At 50.5% G+C, this 7,094-nt stretch overlaps 1 pseudogene; it reads left to right on the forward strand.

Moving 5' to 3' along the window:
• The first annotated feature begins 5,521 nt into the window (after window positions 1-5,521).
• Window positions 5,522-6,698, forward strand: LOC116748542 (annotated as a pseudogene).
• The last annotated feature ends 396 nt before the right edge of the window (window positions 6,699-7,094 follow it).

The raw sequence follows: 7,094 nt of genomic DNA on the forward strand, positions 1-7,094 counted from the left end.
GGCCTTGACAGTGGTGATGGTTTCATGAGTATATATTTATCCCCAAACTCACAGAGTTGTATACATTAAATAGTTACATATGTTTACATGTCAATTATATCTCAATAAAATTGCTTCTTAAAAAATAAAATGTAGTTAAAAGTGCTACACAGTAACATGGGAAAGTGAGTAGAATATTTAAAAGACAAATCACATGTAGTACAATTATAATAATATAAAAATAAGTTTTTATGTTGAGATAAGTTACAAAGAAATACATGTTTCTATTACTTAAAAAAAAAAAAAAAAAAACCATCAATCATGGAGGTCTTTTCGTCCAAGATGGCTCAGACTCTCTTTCCACATTTCATCATAAACGCTTCTGTCACTGTTCAGTCAGACTCCCAGGGGCAGAGCGAGGCTTTGAGTCGCTGATGTTCTAACAGAGACTGATTCATGAGGAGCCGCCTCTGGCTGCCTGGCCAGCTCCGTGCAGTAGAGCCTGTGAAAGACCCTTGTCATGTTTCACCGTGTGGTCCTTCACTAGGACTGGCTAGACTGACTGAGAATTTTAATTTTTTGAAAAAATTCAAACCATCTTGAAACACACAAGCCAAGCATCCAGGTGCAGGTGGGAAGGATGAGCATGTTTATTGGGAGGCTCCTCAAGGAGATGCAGAGGCAGGAACCCAGGCTGCCTCCCTGATCCTCTGGCTGGTGTACCCCTTTCCTAGATTCCCTTCCCAAAGCACTCAGTACCCGGGTGCCCAGAGGGAGGGGCGGGGGTGCTGGGAGCACCTGGCATGGGGTCTGAGAAGGTTAAGGGAGCAGGAGGGAGATGTGAGGCTACAGTTGCCCTGGGGGACATCAAATATCTGGCACTCTTGGCCCCTCCCCATCATCAAGACCAGGTGAATGCTTGTCCCCTGAATATTTCATAAGTCTGCCCCCATTTTCCACCTCTGAAAGTGTCTTTGCTCAAGGCCCATCATTACACACCCCGACTGTGGAATTAGCCCGGAAACTGGCCACCCAGCTTCTTGGCCGGCCTCCATTCTGTTTTCCTCCTAACGGCCAGAGTGACAGTTCCGAGGTGGGAATGTGATTGATCAGCCCCTCCTTACAGAATGTCAGTGAGGCATCATCACTTACAGCTAAAATCCAACTTATTTCTCAGGTGTTCAGGCCCATCCACTTTGGACCCTGTCTGCTGCACCTGCAATACCTCCCTTACTCCCTGCCTCACTTGTTGTGCTCAGATAAGACCTAGGAGCTTTTGGTGACCTGCCCACACCAGGCTCCTTCACAGAAGTGTCAGTCTGGGAGCAATGGGAGATGGAGTTGGTGGAATCCAGTTAGGCTTCCTGGAGGAGGTGATTAAGGGTCAAGTCTTAAAAGACAAATAAAGGTTAACAAGGCAAAGAAGAGAGGAAGAGTTTTGGGTTTTATGATTTGCTCAAGGATCTCATGAATCTTCAGTGGTGAAGTTGATGTGACTGCGGCTTGTGTGTGGGAGGGGGAGGGAGAAGGGAGAATTGAGCGTGGCCAACTGGAGGCCGGTCTATATGCCCACTTGGGTCAGGAATGAGGCTGTGGGGTGGCACAAGGTAAGGAGTTGGAGCTGAGACACTTTGGAGAAGCCAGGACCGTGTGGCCTGCAGCCTCAGAGCAAGAGTGGACAAGGAAAACCATGTCCTTCAGCAAGAGGAAATGTCAAGGCTGATATCCGCCTCCACTGGAGGTTTGGATTTTTTTTTTTTAAGTCTCCACAGAAGAAATCAAAATCTCAGTTCTTGTGAAGTGGGCCCAAATGTGCATGGTCTCTGAGGTCCAACAACTCTAACCTGGGAAATTAACTCAATCACTGCCCAACAGACGACTGGCCTGGAGGGTCCTGAGCAGAAGCAAGTGCAGTTATTCTGGGTGAAGCTCCTAACCCAGGCAGCAGGGTCCTCCCAGGAAAAAGGGGTCCTGTAAAAGGGGGCTCTGAGTTTGATGACAAAGTACACGAGGGAACAATCCACTGTGAGTCACAAGAGCTCCAGTGAACAGACACCAATCTGAAAGAGAAAACAAACAAATACACTTAATACAATTAAGCACATTAGAAAAAGACACCATGAAGAGAAGACAGGAGGATATGAAAGAGAACCCTAATGGGTTGAAGAATGTCCTCCTAAAATTCATGTCTACTCAGAACTTCAGAATGTGGCCTTATTTAGAAATAGGGTCTTTGTAGAAATGATTATTTAAGAATCTTGAGATGGAAATCATCCTGGATGGAGGGTGGGCCCACAGTCCAGTGACTAGAGTCTTTAAAAGAGAAAGGACAGAGAGATTTGCACACACAGAGTTGAGAGAAGATGAGCATGTGAAGGTGGAGACAGAGATGCAGTTAAGCGGCCACAAGCTAACGGGCCTCCAGAAGCTAAAAGAGCAAAGGAATGACCCTCCCCTGGAGTATCAGAAGCAGCATGGCCCTCCTGACCCCTTGATTTCACACTTCTGGCCTCCAGGACTGTGAGAGAACACATTTCTGTTGTTTTAAACCACCAAGCTCGTGGTAACTTGTTGCAGTAGCCCTAGGAAACAAAGATGAATAAAAAAATGGAAAATAGAGTCTTTGTCATATTTTTATAAACTTCCAGAAAAGCTTGCCCACTTCTGGTTCCAGAGCATGGTGGTCACATGGATCCAAGGACCCCTTGTCCTAATCCTGTGGTGCCCCAATGTGTGAGACTCACAGGGTAGGATCCACTAATCTAGAGAAGGGTGGTCGGTCTAAAGGCCCACAGGAGCCAGCGGGGGAGGAGGTAAGTAAAGGGGATGGAGAAGACTAAGGCCCACTGGAGAGGACCACCTGCATCTGCCGGGGAATGGTAGAAAAGCAAGATGCACTGTGCATGACACGGTCTCCTGTTTATAAAATGGGAAAAAATTACAGATACCCCTGCAAACGTGTGTGCATAGATGTACACACATGTCTAAATATGATTTCAGAGCATGTGAAATGTGTTGAAGGCTGTATATGAGGTTGAGGACATGGATGCTCCCTGGACGGAGGGGTGGACACTCCTATTAGCAGGGAGGAAGGCTGGCCACGCCGAAGGGAGGAAACTGGGCACATGTGATGTGATCATATTCCTGCTTTATGTCAATTATACATGAGAATAAGAAAATATAGAAAATACTAAACAGACATGAAGAATGAAAAGCAATATAAAGTAAAGGGGGTAGCAGCTGCTCAGCTCCAGCCACCAACCCACCACCCCCTAGGGAACATAGCCCAGTGCCACAAGATCACGTCAACATGCCTGGCTGCTGGGCAGGCAGGGCTCAGCCACATCTAGGATGTGCTCTGACGGAGGCACCCTTTCCACGCTCACAGATTAGAATGGTGGAGGTGCTGGTGGGAAACTCAGGCAAACCTGTTGCTTTACAGGTGGAGGTATTGTGGCTCAGAGAGGGCACATGCCTTACCCAGGGTCACATAGCTGGAACCCCCATGCCTCTCCTCCAAGTTCTGCTTCTGTGGCATTAAATTGATCCAAAGTTGTCATTTAGCCCTAAGCCCTCACTTTGTGGAGGTAGGTTGGGAACAAATTCGGGGACAGAGAGCATGACACCCTCAGCGGCCCTCAGAGCCAGTGCCCCTACCCCACCCCTGGCAGTGCCCACTGGAAGGCCAGCAGGCTCCAGGGCTCCACTGGCAACTGGGGCTGAAGGAGCCTTGTGAGTCCAGGTAGGTTCTCGGGGTTTGCTCTGTGTTTCTCTTTCTAGCCACAGCTTTTCCCAGGGTTTATTATCAGCAAAGGTGACAAGGCCCCTGATGACAGCTCAGGCTGCTGACCCTTAAGCCCTGGGGGCACCTCTCGGCCAATAGTCCCTTTGAAACAGGGCAGCTGTCCCTGAGGAGGGAGTGGGCCGGGGAGGAGCTCTCAGTCCCCCACACCCTGGAACCCTTGCAGGAGGCCCTGTGTGAGGCAGGACTGCAGCCCTGCTGGCGGGACTGTCTTGGGCAGGTGACCTGGGCGATTCCCTGGTCTCCATGGTCCTTGCCACGCTCGCCACGTGTCCCCTGTCCCAACCCTGAAACCCCTTTAGGCCTCCGTCCTCCCTCTTTCAGTTCCACTCCAGGCCCCTCCTCCATGGGGAAGGTTGGCTCCATGCCTGCATCCCTTCTGGGTCAGAACACACCTACTGGGTTGCCTCAGGGCCACTCAGACCCCGGAAACCTCCCCAGCTCATCTCCACTCTGCCGCCCCCGCCCCAGTCCCAAGTGCATCCTCAAGGCTGTCACCTGCCAGAGGGCCAGCAGGTGCCTCCTCTTTCAGCTCCTGCCCATAAGAGGGGGCTTATAATCTGTTCATCCTCCACCCCCTCCCTCCCTGGGATGCCCTGAAAGCCTCCACATCAGCATCCAGACGCAACATCCTTATCCATTTCCACTCCCTTCTTCCCAGCTTGGAAGCTGCTAACCACTCTCCCAGGCCATAAAAATCCTCACTCAGGTAGGACTATTGCTAGATCCTTCCAGACTCGCACCTGGATGGCAGCTTTAGAGTTTAAAAGCCAAACATATGTTAAGTTATTCTGTGGTTCCCCCAGGACGCTCCACCTTGGAGTAATGCTGGGTTGGTGTCTTTTTTCCCAAATGGAGAAGAGTCACATGTTAAGACAAAATTGGGGTGTGGGGTGTGGGATTCAAACAGTTCCTGCTTCCCATATCATCTTGTCCCCGCTGCCTTGCTCTTACACCATGGCTTATCTCTGTTCACCCCTGAAGCTGCTGGGTCACCGGGTGGGGCTGGGTTGCCTCAGATGGCAGCTCCTTCTAGTGACAGCTGCAGGGAGGAAAGGCCGGGACACATGTCTCTTCAGGTTGCTGTGGAAGGAGGCCATGGCCCTGAAGGTGTGTCCTGGGTCCCAGAGCCTGAGTTTTGGTCCTGGGCTCCCACCCACATGCACTGTTGAAATGCTGGGCTGTAGAGCAAAGGGTTCAAACTCACAGCTATGGCACTTTTATCTGGGGCTCCCACTTTCTAGCCATGCAATCTTAGGGAAGTACTGAAGTCCCTGAGCCTTAGTTTTCTCATCTGTAAAACGCGGTTAGCAGTACAATCCATAATCCTTTTTCTGAAACACTTCAGGTCAGATATGATTCAGAATTCAGAATTTTTCGGCTTCAATCATGCAACATGGTGTACCTACTCTATAGGACATAACACCCTACCGGAGTCTGAAAGCACCTTGTAATCAAACACATTAGTGTTTCTGCCACCGACCTTTTGAGCGTTCACACTAAGTGAAATAAATAAAAAACATAAATTATCTCACATCTGTGCAGGTCAAATTTTGTTACCAAATGAATTTTTTAAAAATTCTTGTTCCATTTTCAGAGCCTTGAAGGGTTGGGATTGTAGATAAGGACCATCCTAAGCATCCTGTCTGCGTAGATAATGGCACACAGCTCAAAGGGATTAAACAAATGTTCATGGTTTGAGGCCAGACCAAACATGGCTGTGAGCTTTGGGATAAGACAAGTCTCCTGAGAAGGCCAAGGGTGGTGGGTGGGGAGAGTCATTGTGGAGTAGCTGTGTTGTTACCCAAGTGTCTGGGCCATTGGTTCAAACTCCACTGACACTGAGCCTCAGCCGTCACAGGCCCCTGAGCCTTTTCCAGGAGTCTGACTCCAGAGCTGGATTTTTCACTGGCGGGTCCTCAGCAAAGACCACTGCCGCGTCGAGAACATAGACCTGCACGACCATCACGACCTCCACACGGTTGTCCTCAGCTCTTTGACCACCATGGGCTACTTCCTCAGCCTGCTGCAGCTGCTCTCCACCTGTGTGGCCATCTCCCTGGTGGCCAGTGTGGGCACCTGGAGTGGGGCCATGGGTATAACTGGTCCATGTTTGGTGCTTCTGCTTCGTTGTGACCTTAACGTCTTCATAGTTTGGTTACGTGGGCTCCAGTCCCGCTTCCACCTCTTCTGGGACAGCCTTCTCGTCACCTGTGCCTGCCATGCCACCCTCTTATGCCTCTCGGCCTCCATCGTCTTTGCCATCACCTACATCCAGTTCTTGCCTCACAGCCCCTTTCAGGACCACACCATTGCTGCCACTGCATTCTCTTGGATGGTTTCTGTGGCCTGGACCTGTGCCCTGACTGGCGAGTTCTCCTGCTATATGCTCACCTTGCCAGGCCTGCTCAACAGGCTGGAGATCTTCATGGCCTGTGTCACCTTCGCTTTCATCAACAGCCCCTACCTGTATCAACAGCAACCGGCCCTGGTGTGATACGTGGCCGTGTACCCCATCTACTTCCTCCTGGCAGCCACGGCCATCTTGCTGAACTGGTGCAACTGGAACGACAGGCTTCCTATCCCCTCCCCCATTTTCCATTTGGGGCTCACCCTGCTCTCCGTCCTCCTCTACACCTCTGCTGTGGTCCTCTGGCCACTCTACCAGTTCGTTGAGAAGTTCAGCAGGCAGCCCCAGCGATCCAGTGATGTGAGTTGCCATGATAGACTCACCTCCTGTGTGTGCGTCTGGGAACCATGACCGCCTATGGCCATCTTGACAGCCATCAACCTACTGATTTATGTGGTTGACCTGGTGGATTTGGCCCGCCGGTTTTTTTCTTTATCAGGTTCTGAGGCTCTGCACAGGGCTTCCCGATTCCCTCTCGTCAATGGAGGTTTCTACACCAAGCCCTGACGTCTTCTGATGTCCTCTTCCTGGCTCCCCTCTCTCCCTGCTCACATCCTTCCCCAACCATCTCGCTCTCTTTTCTGTTTCCTTCCCTCCTTCTGCTCTGTCTCCTTCCTGTTTTGTGTGGTTGCCCAGATCCTGTTTTGCCTCTTTCTCTTACTGCTCTCATCTTTTCTACATTTTCTACTTTGGGGCCCATTTTTGGTCATCTTTTTTTCTCGTCTCCTGTGTCCTGACCGCCTCTTCCCCTTTTCCTTCTTCTGATCCATCGGGATCCTGAGCTTCTTCCTCCTCTGCCCACCGCTCCCCTCCTACCTCCTAAGGTGCTGACTCTACATCACACAGCCCTCTGTGCAGCTGTTCACACCCTGGGCCTCCAGAGGGGCCTCACAGCCAAAGCAT

The sequence above is a fragment of the Phocoena sinus genome, chromosome 2, assembly GCF_008692025.1.
Source record: "Phocoena sinus isolate mPhoSin1 chromosome 2, mPhoSin1.pri, whole genome shotgun sequence".
Lineage (NCBI taxonomy): Eukaryota > Metazoa > Chordata > Mammalia > Artiodactyla > Phocoenidae > Phocoena > Phocoena sinus.